The sequence below is a fragment of the Scaptodrosophila lebanonensis genome, unplaced genomic scaffold (genome assembly GCF_003285725.1).
Source record: "Scaptodrosophila lebanonensis strain 11010-0011.00,11010-0021.00 unplaced genomic scaffold, SlebRS2 tig00000024-arrow-pilon, whole genome shotgun sequence".
Taxonomy (NCBI): Eukaryota; Metazoa; Arthropoda; class Insecta; order Diptera; family Drosophilidae; genus Scaptodrosophila; species Scaptodrosophila lebanonensis.
Window position 1 is genome coordinate 18,157,091 of NW_022060538.1, and position 14,376 is coordinate 18,171,466.

The window sequence follows — 14,376 nt, forward strand, 5'->3', positions numbered from 1 at the left end:
TACTATACATAAAAAAAAAATCAATACAATACAATGGAGAACTTAAACTAAGTAAAACTAAAAAAATAAAAAAGCCTATAAAAATGACAAAAATATCTAATAACGAATCCGACACGGTGGGGGAGTTTTATTTACCAGCTATGCCCCGATTTACAGCAGAGAGTAGTCAGATACGTTATTAGACCTATCAAAAAAGAAGTCGAGATGAAAAAATAAAGCAATAAAAGATAGAGGAAAACAAATATATTGGTATCTTTTGGTTTTCTTTTCTAGGTTGTGCAGACAAGAACATCTGTGTTTCGTCTATTATCCACGAAGAAATTTCTTCTTATCTATCGTACTTATGAAGTGTATGAGTAGCATGCTAGCTGCTCAAATTGTCAGTAATTGAATTCTGGTTTTTATTAGCTACTTAGTTATTTTAAAATGTGGTTTTCAAACATGTGTTTCAGTTTAGTGTCCAATATGCTTATGCTTAAACAGAATGTTTGCATCTTTATCAATCAATATCTTTATTTCTCTCAATACACGCGCCATAGATACATATTTTATTTGTTGGAAAATACAAATTGTTAACAATTTTTCGTAAACTTTGTAGTATTTGTAGTGGAGTTGTGCCTCGAAGTGCTTGTATTTGTGCTGCTCATTATGCGAGAGTCGCATGTCAAACGTTACTTGAACTTTTGTTGAGCTTGGTTACCTAAGTTGTGGCCTGCTAGGCCTGCTAATTATTTTTATGGCATTTTAATTACTTAATTAAACAATTAGCTGAGCGCAGTGCGATAGTTCAATTATGTAAGCAGTCAGCAGCAGCAGCAGCAGCGGGCGTCTCTCTGACCTACTCGAGAGCAAGATGCAAACAATTAAAAGTTCATTAAAAAATAAGCCAAGAAAAAATTGCACAAGATTAAGAGTTGAGAGTGGCACACGCACACACACACACACACATGCATGTGTACATACATTTGTACAAAAAAAAAACGTATTACAAACAGAGAACAAATTGTGTTTTCTTTTGCGTGCGCATTCGCAGTTGCAGCTACAACAACAACAACAAGAGCAGTAGCAGCAACAACAAAGAACTTAATTGTGTATCAAGTGCAAGTGCAATTGTATGAGCGGGCGTGAGTGTTGCTGTCTGGCATGGTGTGTGTGTGTGCGTGTGTGTGAGTGTATTTTATGCGCCAATGAGCACTCAATGAATGCACTAGACAAACACACACACACCCACGCACTCGAACACACACACTCACACTCACAGCATATTCTAGAACTGTGCGACTTTTGTAGACTAATTCAATTAACAAGCTTGTAAGCTGCTTAACATAAAGTGTGTGAGTTAGTATGAGTGGGCATGTGTGTGTGTGTGTGTGTGTGTGTGTGCGAGTGTACTGCGACTGGTTTGTGCATTTGGCTTTCACCTGCTCAAAGGTTGTCCCATAACTCGGCCAATGTCTTAATTAGCTAAACGCACTCATTAGATATAACAAGCAACGCATTTGAGTCTGTTGAGCGCAATTAGAGCGCTTTGCCGCACAAAGCTGTCTCTTGCAACCGGTTGCTAAAAATAAAAAAATAGAAAAAAAATATTTAAATAAAATGAAAAACTGCCATTGGTTGCTGCCCCATTTGCTGTAAATCTGGTCGCACTTGACTGGCCGTGCTCTATATATGTGGCTCTCCGGCGAGTATTTCCATTATATGGCTTGACAGGTTTGCAAAATTGTTTTGCATAAATATTTTCAGCAACTCGGGGCTCTTAAGTTTTCGTTCACATCTATCTGAGTCACTTCAAGTGCATAAAACCAGTTTACTATATTCACACACACATTTGTTCAGTTCGGCTTTTTCGGGTTCAAACGAGTACACACACACATACATATATATATACTTAGTATATATTTTTTGTAGGCGGAAGTTTGCTCGCAAACTGGGTTAAGCTGTAAATCAAAGCGTTGGACGATAGATGCGAAGCACATTTCCATACATATTAATCAGGTTTTTTGTTTTTCTCCTCTCATTGCAGACTTGGGCATTGTTAGCCGTGCTGTTTGGCATTCAAACTGGGTGAGTAGTCAATAAATTTACAAGTAAAGGCAAAACAAAGCTTTATAGAAAAATATTTCAAGTATTATTATGATATGAAGGCGGTAGCTTAGAAGAACTCTTATCTAGGTGTGGCCATCTATATGCGATTACATGTTTAACCATAACTATCAAAGTATGTACATTGCATGCAAATATGTACAATACCAGACGTATGTGCATTACTAAAAAGCATCTATATTTCTTGAAGAGATTTGGGACGATCTAGAAAGTCTGGTAACAAAATTTGAATGCTCTTTAAGATAGAGTTTTATTTTAATGGGCTTTTCTTTTTGAAGACATAAGTACATGTTTTGATTGAGCATTGATTGAGTCATAATATAAAATACCAAGTATTTTTACAGTATTCTTCAGCTGTTGTCGAAAAGCTGTATTTTAAAAGTATAATGAATAGAAAAAGGGTTGAAAAGGAAGAAGAGCAATATTCCAGTACACACTTTACAAGAGAGCATCATTGAATTCTTCGTACCAATGTTTAATGAAGCCAAGAACAGCCTTAGCCTTGTTTAGGATTTTAGAGCTGTACAGATTGAAGTTAAATTCGGAATCAAAGTTTACTTCAAGATCTTCCACTTATAAAATACCATATATTGGTACATATGTACATTTGTCAATCGTAGATAGTGACTCATTGTGGTGTGATTCGCCATTTGGAGATATGCAATTGCGTATGCAAGAATGCGACAAGATAGGAAGGAGTTTTTTTATAAGGAGATTAAATATTAAATGGCCACAATGACCTCAATTATTCACTTCGTTATTTATTAAAATTGTGTTAGGCTTTTTGTCAATGAAAGCGACTGTCTACTGTAGGTAGCTAGTGTCTGCATGCCTTATTATCATTTGCTTTAAAAATAGTCTTCACACCTAAGCTCGCTTCAAATCGTCTACAAATCGTGTTTTTGAAATAGAAGTTGTTGTTCATTTATTTGTATTTTAACTATTTGCTGGCATGGACATTGGGTGCCTAGAATTGGAGCTTTATTATATTTGCTGTGCAACCTTATCTGTGCCTTCACTGCGCTAGATACTTGTATAACGTATTTTATTTTCTTCAAATATTTGTCAGTTGGTTCACACTCTTCCTCACTTTATTTAATAAGCAGCCTGTTGATAATAAGATAGCAATTGTCATAACTCAAAATTGCCACGTTTATGGCTTTTTGCTTAGTTTTGTTTGAACTCAAGTCATGTGCCCAGTTGCTGTGCGATTTCCATAGTTGCCAATGAATTATGCGAACATCCAAAAGCTGAAAATTGTTGGTTAGCAGCACCGCTGCTTGTAGACTAAAGACGTTGAGCTAAGTGTTGAGTGTTGAGGGCGAGGCCCCTCCCCCCAAGCAGGGCATGTCAAATTGCGCAGCGGGGCAGAAATTTGAATAGATAACAGCTTTACGTGTAAATATGTGAAAAGGTAGTGGTAACGTAAAAACTTTTATTTGTATTTTTATATTCAAATACGTGTGTGTGTATTGATATGTGTGTGTGTGTGTGCGTGTGCATCCGCTCTACAACTTTGATAAATATTTACTGACAAAATAATATCCATCTGCGTATGCAATAAACTTTTTGCCAGCCAAGAGCTGACAACTGCAGACTTTGCTGGCGGGCAGATAAATACAAAAATGGTTATTTTACAATACAAATTGCGGCATTATTAGCTAGAGTCAATGAAAATGAAATGCAGAGTGTGCAAATTATTTAAATTTGCTTCAGGCAAATGGTGAGAAAACAAACACAACATGTCAGGGACGTCATTTTGAAAGCCACAAATGTTGTGAAAAAATGTATTGTTGTGTTTTAAATCCGTACAAAAAGTGATATCACATACATGACATAATACGAGCGCAATAAAAAAAGCCAAATACTAAGTTTGACTCTTATTTGTTAGGATAAATTGGCTTTTAACAGCTTATGGTGTCGAGTTCTCATATTTTGCATAGTCTTTATCCTGGACAGGTCATAAATAGAAGTTTAATTATAGCTTAAAGTGGGATTAAATTTAAATGAAATTTTTTAATTTTTGGTCTGAACACATATCATCGAACATCAATTTCGCGCCGACCGTTGGATACTCTGGACCCAATCTCTCCCACGCTACACCCATTGAACTAAGACTTAAACTATGTTGTTCTTCAGAACATCAAGCGGTTCTAAACATACATATATATTTTCTTGAGATATCTTCATAAGCGTAGAAGCTCTCTAAGAAAATTTTTTACACCGATCGGTTCTATGGCAGCTATATAAAATAATTAGGCTACATATGTTTTGTATTACATTTTATATGCCTTTGGATATGACATGTCTATTGTAATTTGTATAATAAAGGTATAATAAATAAATACAAAAAATACTTTTAACATGGGGTCTGACATACCTCCTTCTGTCTGTTCTATACATTTCGAATTTCGACTTTCTAGTGTACCCTTTCACCCAATTACTCTTTTTATAGGTATTGCGATCCATTTTAACAGTCATGTATATAACCCTTCATCATGATATTTGATATTTGTTGGACATGCTAATTTTTTGTGATTAGAAAAACAAGTATTCGTCTGTTTATACCCCTTTGGGTTTCCAAAGGCATTTGGTTCAAATTTGTTTTATAACTCATCATAATCAATTGAATGATGTTGTTTTTCGATTCACACTTCCCGCTGTTATTTATTTGATTGAAGCTTTGCGCAATTCTTGGAAAATGAAAATATTGTGGTTTATTTTGTTGTATTATTTACACCTTCGAGGTCCCTGAAGCTAAAATCCATTTATTGCGGTCTGAGCAAACCCAGCAAATACAGATGTTGGGACTTATGTGTAATTTTAAAATACATATAAATTCGGTAATTCTCATTCTGGCTTATATATTTATTCATTCGCCAACAAACAGACATTACAAGTATAATTTTTCAGTTTTTAATTTGGAAATCTATATGCAAGTTTATTGCCTTGGTAGTATTAAGCGAAAAAATACGAATAGTACGTAGTACTATATCTACCGAAGTACATAAAAAGTTACAACAACTAGCTGTAACTGGATCTTTGTAGGCATAAAAGTAACAAGGGATAGCTTGAGACTTACTTTATTAAAAATGAGAGTTTATGAAGCGCTATGATTTAAAAAACTCGATATTGACGAGATGGCGGAAAAGGTAGCAAATACTGTATTGAATAAAATAGCAAAGCCTTTTTGATCTATTTAAGAGATAAGTCATGAATATTAATTTAATTAGTTAAGTTAAACATAATTTCGTTCTAAAATTGTAGTTTAACATGGAATAAAAGTACCCAATACCTATTACGTTAATTGGCTGTAATTTTTGTTGCATAGTTCTCAGAATTGGGGCCAGGCTCTATTTTATGGCCGACTCACTGTTCCAATATTTAACTTACTTATTTGCATTTGCAAAGCTAAAATTTGTGACTAAGCTGGGAGATAATAAAACGTAGTAGCAAAAGCTCTTTGCCAATATTTATTAATAAAAGAGCAACTGGGCTAACAGATAGTGTAAATAAGCTGCCTGACATCACATTTTTCGTGTCTATTTGTGTACAGATAATACTACTGAGTTAGACAAACATACGAATTAAGCATACGCACTGTCTGTCACTCGAAAATTGAAATGGTTGGGAATGAAATGAGATGTGTAAATCAAATGAAACAATTAAAAAATCAAACAGTTTAATGGCCATTAAACAAATGCCACAAATTAGCAAACTTTCACTTGAACTAAATGAACGAAAATGGGCAAATAAAAAGCGTAATGAAATTTAAATGCAATACAATTAATTGTGGCGCCCTAAATGGGCTCCAAATGGTCAATAGAAGCCAAATAAATGGAATCAAAAGCTAATTGCCAGCAACAGCTGCAGCAACAACATCAACATCAGCAGCGTCAGTAACAAATATAAAAGAAAACTCAAGTAAATAAATACAAAATATGCGGGCGTTATAGCATTGTCATAATAATATTGCGTATACGCAATGTGGACAGCACGTAGCTTGTCAAATACCCCGATTTGGGGGTCCCATTGGTAAACACAAAACTTATTTATGCACATGTTCATACGTTTGTAATTGCAATTGTTTGCCATATTGTAAAAGTATTCAATTGCAATTGCATTTTTGATTATGACTAAACAGAAAAACGAAATTCAAACGAAAATTGCATTTCAATGTTGTTAATTATTATGCACATTTGACCTAAACACACGCATAGCCACCAACTCGTAAAGGGTGTTTCGTTTTGTGGCGTTGTGAATGAATTCAAATTAAGGCACAATAAAATAGATTAAACAATTTAAATGGTGACAATAAACAACTCAAAACCAATTGGGAATCAAATATAATGTAGTGGAAACAGCTCACAAGCTTTAATAAATGTATGCTATTTCGTTTTCTAGTATACCTAATTAAATTCAGTATTATTTAATTATGGTACTTTTTTGTTGTTGTTGTCATTATTAATAATATAACTCTTTTTTTTATCTTTTTCCATATGCTATAATTGCATTTCGTTTTTATTAATACTATTTATACTATATGATATTATACTATATACTATATATTTTATACTATAATTTCATTAGTTGTTTGTTTTAGGCAAAACTCTTTATTTTACAACTTTGCTAATATACTTTTTGTTTCATGTTTTAAATCTGCAAAATAGTATGTATGTATTTTAAATGAAAAGCTGCAATTGCATAGCCTTATTACTTATTACAAGCTTAAGAGCTCCAACATTAAATTTAAAAGCTCTTATCACTTATCATGAAGGTTCTAGCTCTAATCTAACGACACATATGTTTCTTAATTAAATGTAGTAGCAAAGCGCCTATTTTCATTTTACTAAGTTTTAATTGACTTCAGAAAAAGAAGAGTAGATTTGCAAAGAAAGAAAAAATATTATTCATGCTCCTGCGGCATCCGGTATCTCGCGTTAGTGCGAGTTTTTTCATAGCTAGCTTATTGCTCTTGATTGCATATTTGTTTTGCATATTCAGAAAACTATCATATTGCACTTCCTTTGCATAAACAATTTAAATTTTTTTTAAATTTGAAATGTTTTTGTTAAATATTTGTTTCTTAGCCTAGGGTTTATGATTTTATTTTAATTATTATATATTTGTTGATATATACAATTCCAAAATGTTTAGCGTTTCAGTTTAAAATTAAATAATACAAGTATTATAACGATTTAATTTGTGTTCTGTGGTTTGTGTTTTGTTTTTAACTGATGATCCTTGAAATTAAAATAAAATTTAATTTGTTTACGTTTATGATTTATCGCTTTTGTTTTGGAGAAAATAAACCAAAATAAATAAATAAAAATAAACCTTTTCTGCATATTGATAATTCAAGTCTCTATAAAAAGTATGGTTTCTCTTGCTGTTTGAAACTTCTCGGCGTTCTTCTTCGATTGAATCCGATTGAATTAGATTTTCTGTATATTTGTAAAATTCGAATGAATAATTTCAGAGTGCCGGAAATAGCTCTTAACTTTAACAAATAATAATAATTACATTCTTAAAAGAGTTGAGTTTTTGTTCACCATTTAATAAACACACTTAAAAAGGAACACCTTGTATTGGCAATGACGCCATTGAAATGTTTGCAATATTTATCATTAGGAGGACATGTCGCTTAGCAGCATATTTGTAACTTTGCCGCCCAAAATGTCAAAAAGGAAGTTGCCAATTATTGTCCATGTTTTAAATGTCCAAAGTGCATTGTCAGATTTGTTATTGCTCCATTTAAATATCAAATGTAAAGTGATTTCAGTAATTTACTTTAAATGCACGTTCTGCTGGTAAAGTTTAAGCAAAAAGTGGCGCTGACTGTTTTTTGTGTTGCTTCTGGAACAAGCTGTTGGGCAGCACAATTGAAACTGAAATTGACGTGTGTAAAAAACTAATTTTGTGTGCAAATATTACCTCGAATGCTTCCCTCAATACTCGACTCCAATTCGCCATTGTGGCCTTCGAACTAATATTTGTTTTCATTTTGGGAAGGTTTTCTACAGACATTGATTTCAATAGTAATGTTTGGCTGAACTTAGGATTGCTTGAGTTCAAAAATTAGAAATTTCTTTTATGCAAATACGTAAAGAAAATGCGAACTAAGAAAAATGTACGAAAATTAAGGCGGTTTGTGTTGCAAATTATGCAAATGAAGTTGGCCCCATGCCAAAGGTCAGCAACAGGAACGGCAACAGCAATAGCAACGACAACGACAACGTAATTAAGCCATTGCTGAGCCGCGCGCAATTAGTGAAGCGTTTTTTCTTCTCCTTTTCTTCCGGAATTGGCCAACCAACAAAAAAAGGTGACAACATATTTGCATGGCGGCTATGTCGAATTTTACGCGGCAATTGCTAGGGCTCGCAATGGCAGCAACAGCAACAGCAACAGCAGACGCGCTGGAAAATAAGAAAAACAAACAAACATGAAAAGCTGCACGCATAAAAATATGCAAATTTTATGACTTGACATTGAAACGTGGCCATAATTGAGCCGATTCTGAGCCAACTTTGGCAAGTCGCCATCAACTCGGACGCAGTATGGTGTATCTTCATTAACTTTTGCAGAGATTTACGCTCCCTAGGTTGTTAACGATGTTGCTGTTATTAATGTTGCTGTTGTTGTTGCTGTTGCTGTTGACCAACGCATAATTAGCGTGTGAATTTTGGCTTGCATTTAGAAGCTTTGTTAGAGCTTGTTAAATTCGTTGTTTTGTTTGTGTTTTTGACATTGCGGGTGGGTGGGATTCGCAATAGAACTTTGTACATAATAAAAAAAGGTCGTTACTGTAAAGTGTTGAAAACTTTTGGATAAAGAAAATCGCACCGCTCTTCAGTCTGATGAACTTTCTTTGTGAAGTTTGGAACTCGTTAATTTGCGGCTTGTTCGACATGATTTACAGTTGTCCCCTTTTTTTTCTGACGAAGACACAAAAGGTGCGACAAATTGTGATGATCTTAGAGCAAATAACTGATTTATGCTAAAAACGAGAACTCTCGAAATTAATTGAAAAGTGAAATCATTTACTCAAGAACTTTCACAAAGGAAATGAAAAGTGAGAGTAAGAGGAAGCAGACAATATGCTAATTTAAATGCCAATCTACTAGTTTTTAGATCACGTAAAGAAGTAGCGATCGTTTAATGTGAAAGTGAAGATCGTAAAAATTTATGATGAATTTATTATGAAATTTTTTGTTGTTGTTAGTTTTATGATAGTTCTATAATGAATTTTATCTATTTTCTTAATTATATCTTTTTATATTGACAATAAAACAAACACCAATTATGAATGAATCAACGTTGTTTGAGCGTATTGAGTCTAATTTCGATACAATCTACCTATTTGTTACATAGGTTTGTTAGCACCCTAGTGGTACAGTAAAACAGAGAATATGTTGAATGACTTAAAGTATAGATGTAGTATGATGTGATTTTTTTACGGCTGTTTTCTGCTGCTCCAGCTACCTCTTCTCAGTCTATTCGACATTAAGATGGTGCCCTCGGATTTGCCCTTGTCCTTCATAGCCGGTGGCTTGGGAACGCTGACAATGAGAACAATCCGAAGATAGAGTAAGTAAAGTAAAGAGCGCGTCGAGTGCAATTTAATTTTAAGCAAATTTTTGCACATAGTAATTGAAACTATGCTTTAGAGCAATGCACAAAAGCTGTAGTGTTGAGTTAAGTCACCATCAAAGTCAATCGCCTGACATCTGAGAGGCATGCTCTTTAGAGTAGAGAGTTTTTCAGATCGCGCTTTTCGCTTATTATTACCACTTAAGCCTCTAGTAAATAAGCCATTAGGGGAGACTGGATGAATATTGATTTTGAATGTTGAAATCGTTCAAAACAAAAAATGAATCAGTTAGGCTTTAACTTTATCATTTTCAGATTGTTCAAAAATTTTCGGAAAAAAATTATGTTCGCTTCATGAAATCTTTGGCTTAATTTGTTTAATTAAAAGGGGTTATATTTTGTGAATTTGTTCTGATTGTTCTTCCTAAGACATCAATAAATTATGTAGATTGTAGCTTTCAAATTGTTTCAAGCTGAATGGAACTAATTTTTTTAGCAATGATTAACAAGTAAATTTTTTATAAATTAGCTGCATTTTTTCACACACCAATTCGGATCGACTTGTGTCCAATTTATGTCCCGGCTCTCAGGTATATTGATAAAATTAAATGCAACATTTTTGTACACATTTACAGAAATGTATAACCGATTTCTTATATATTTTAGTAGTGCTGTATTTTGCTTAAAAACAAGTGTAAGTAGCTTCAGATTTAATAAAGTCAATCCCATTAAGCCAATTAACGCCTGGTCAGAGTACACTTTGGTGACATGGACAGCCACTTGAAGTTGTTGCTGTTTTTCTTAGTGCTTTGACCGTCCATATCCTTTTGAATCTGTGCTCGAGTTGTGCTCACACACACACACACACACACACACACACACACACATACATAAACTGTCATAAAGTAGCAATAATAATCCTTGAGCCTATGTCGACAACATTTTACTGAATTTTTATTGACTCGACGGCAGACAAGGCATGCGGGCGGGTTGTCGAGCGGCCTGTTAGTACTCGAACGACTGACAAGCAGCGGGTTGGTTAGCCGTTCGACTGGCCCAACAACAACAACACCAACAACAATAAGAACAACAATGACAACGAAAGCAGCAAATAAGCAAGCAACATTGACAAGAGGCAGACAATGGCTTGGGGCCCAATAAAAGTCGTCATCATAATTTCGTGTGCTTTCGTTGCTCGCCTGACATAAAAAGCCGAGCCGGGTGGAGTCGCTCGGCTAAGCAAAATGCTACAATAAATGGCCATAAATGCCTGCTGTTCATGCACATAATTCGCACATTTGGCCTAAGTCACAGCTACCGGGCGTGTCCGACAACAACAACAACGACAATAACTACAATGAGCAATGAAAATAACAAGAGCAAGAACAACAAGCCGTCTACACGCTTCTACCGCCTGTCACTAGGGGCGTATGCTTAATCATTATTTGCTTGCGGTCTTACAGGCGTTATTTGGTTGTCGTTGTTGTTGTGCTCTTGGCTTTAACTCGCACCAACGTCAAAGTGTTGATTTTTATTGTTAACGAAATTATTTTTTAATTAAATTTTTACGATACGAGCACGCGCCCTCAAAACGGGCACAAAAAATGAAGAAGAAAAAGAAGCAGGAGCAGAAGTGGTAGCTGGCTAAGAAAAAAAGGAAGGAGTCGTAGAAGTGAAATCAGCTCATGGCCTTTTTCCGGTTGCCAACACAAGTAGAGCTGAGCAATACTGTGATTTTGCGACAAATACGTATTAGACCAGTAGTTGCTGTGACTGCGACTAGCAGCAGATTGTGCGAATAACGTGTTCTTCTTTGAATTTAAATTTATATTGAATAAAAGCTGGTTGGTGCTAAGAACTATCAGGACCACTTAAAGGTGCAGCTTATTTTTACTTTTATTCCCACTTTTTGGGTACAAAACGTTTATATTTATATTTATTTAGTAAAGTTTTATGTAGTTATTTCATTGAAATAAAAAGAGTAATATTTTCCATTAGGATTAAAGGCAATTATCGAAAAACAAACTAAATATTTTTCAGAAGGATCTAACAAGCACATTTCTGACCGGCAGAACGAAATTAATGCCATTCTATTGAGCCACAATTTTCATCAAACTTGGCATGCATATTTTAAAGTGTGCAGACAAAACCATGCTATTATGTACAAAACTCTTTAACTAATAACAATTTCTAGTATTCGGTAGAAATCAAAAATCAGAAATTCCAATTTAATTCGTTTCTTTAAATTTGTAGTGCTTGCTAGGCGAATCAAACATTGTGAGTTTCTTCCAGTTTCAAGTTATTTTAAAACATAATAATTGTCCAACCAAGGACAGATCTTAAATAAAGTCTCAAGAAATAAAATTTAGTGCTTTGTTCATTAAAGCTAACAAATCATAAAACTGTTTAGTCATTTCGCAAGTTTAAGAGATCGTCAATGCGCTTGAATTTATGATTTCATAATACAAAATAAAAACCAGTTCCGGTCTGTTTTGTAACAAATCTTTGTCATAATCAATATAAACGGCACTTCACACAGTACAAATTAGTTTAAAGATCACTGGAACTGAAGCTAAATTCCCAGAACTAAAATTGGGCACAACATTGTCTTCCTTTACAGAAGGATCTGAAAATTAAATCCCAATCGCTTACAAAACCAAAAAATCAAATACTAAATTCCTAAGTTTTTCTTTTCCTTTTTAATATTTGTTTAAGATCTGTCCTAGGTAGGACAATTATTGAATTTTATGAAATCTCTCTCCTAAGTGAAGCTGCGTTAGTTATACTTATAAATTCGTTAATTATTAAAATTTCTTCAATATGACGAAGGTTTTTAAATTTAAAGTTTTATATTTTTTAGAAAAAACCTATAGTTTTTTTTTTAGACTTTTTGAAGTTTTGCTTTTGTTGCATTTAAATATGTTTTATTGTGTGCTGTCAGTTAAATAAATAATTATACATATCCGCCCCATTTAAATATAATAATTGAAATTGCTGCGACAAAGTCACAGTTATGTTAACAATCCCCAGTCTCTTTGCGATAAAACTTTAGCACTGGCTTGTCATGGGCCGGGGCATTATTGTTGGTGTTGTTGTTGTTGTTATTGTTGTTATCGTTGAAGGCCATGTCTATGTCTACGAATGTCTGCGGTGCGGGCAGCTTTGCGTGTTTCGTGCATTTTTGTGCACATTGCTCAAACGCAAAAGAAAAACCAAAAGCAAAACTAAAATGAAACGCAAGAATATCCAACACAACTGTAAATACTTTTTAACCCTTTCGCAAAAAAAAGGACGTTCATAGCCATGGCTGCCATGTGGGCGTGTAAAATGCGCAAAAAGGACACGCACATTGTTTTGCTGTGCTTGTTTGGATGTCTATGTCTGTTGTGTCGTATGGTTGAATGTATTTGCTAGTTTTTCTTTACCGAACGGCACATTTCATTGCCGTGCCTTTTATTGCTTGCCACGCTTTGTGCGAGGTCCTGTCTCTCTTCACTCCACAAATGTTATTTGTTATATGCATGTACTCGTACATGTGTATCTTTGTATGCATGAATGTATTTCGTTTGCATTTTATACGTTTTCCAGTTTTAGGTTACTTTGAGGTCACAACTGTCTGTGTGTTGGTCCTTATCGCTGTCCCCCTGTCCATGTCTGTATCTGTGTCTGTCACACATACTCGAACATATAAATTCGCAATAATGTTTGTCCACTCCATGGCACACCCATTCAAGTGTATGCGTGTGCGTGTGCGTGGGTGTGGGTGTGTGGGAGTGTATTTTATGTGCGTGTCCAGCAACATTCACCAATGCTGGGCCACTCTTCCACTGACTGCCCATTTGGATAGTCATATGTATGTATACTACTGCTTTTGTGTCCACTTTCAATGTCTCCAGTTCAATATAATGGAAAATAATCGAATTTCATATACATTACGTTGACATACAGAAAATTATGCAAATTGAAATTCAATTGATTGGAAAATGCGATGTTTTGCCTACACCCACACCCATACACACACCCACACATACACACACATGCTTAGCCATTCATACGCACACAAAACGTTAGCAGCATTTTAGGCGCCATCTACATAACTAAAAATGTTCAGTGTGTGTATAAAGGACCAACATTTTCAATATGTCTTCTCCATTATTATTACTATACAAATGGTGTACACGTATGAATGTAAATTTGATTTGCACACACACACACACATTTTAAATATGTAGCTACAAAGTATGCGCATACTCGTATGTAAATGCATTCAAAACGAATATGTATAGTATTCCTGGATACATCATTATTCATAGCACTCGGACCGTTATGCATGCAATGGAAGCGTTTTAATGCCGCAACAAATTGCCGAATGTCCGTTTTTTGTTTGCGTTTCAATGCCCGTAATCCGTTTTTGGGCGTTCAACTCAACATTTTGTTTACAACTTTGTCGTACCATATTAAATCATTTTAATGAGCTCAAATATTTGGCCACACTTGCTCATGGAGATGGGCACAAAAGCGAACAAAATGTCCTGATTCTGTGAGCCATTACATATTATTTTGGATGCCTATTCATCATATTTTTCAATAAGTGTTGTAATTCAAGAGTTGAAATACACATGTTGTGTTTCGAAAAATTACACTATTTAAAGCATTTGTAACAGGAAAACTGTCTGC

The 14,376-nt window shown here is 34.6% G+C and overlaps 1 protein-coding gene across 1 annotated transcript in view; it reads left to right on the plus strand.

Annotated features, from left to right (window-relative positions):
* Positions 1-14,376, plus strand: part of LOC115620667 (extracellular serine/threonine protein CG31145) — a 131,895-nt gene that overhangs the window by 33,378 nt on the left and 84,141 nt on the right. The window contains exon 3 of the mRNA XM_030514022.1: positions 2,027-2,067. The gene's annotated coding sequence lies outside the window, so the exon portion shown is untranslated. The remainder of the gene's footprint in view (positions 1-2,026; positions 2,068-14,376) is intronic.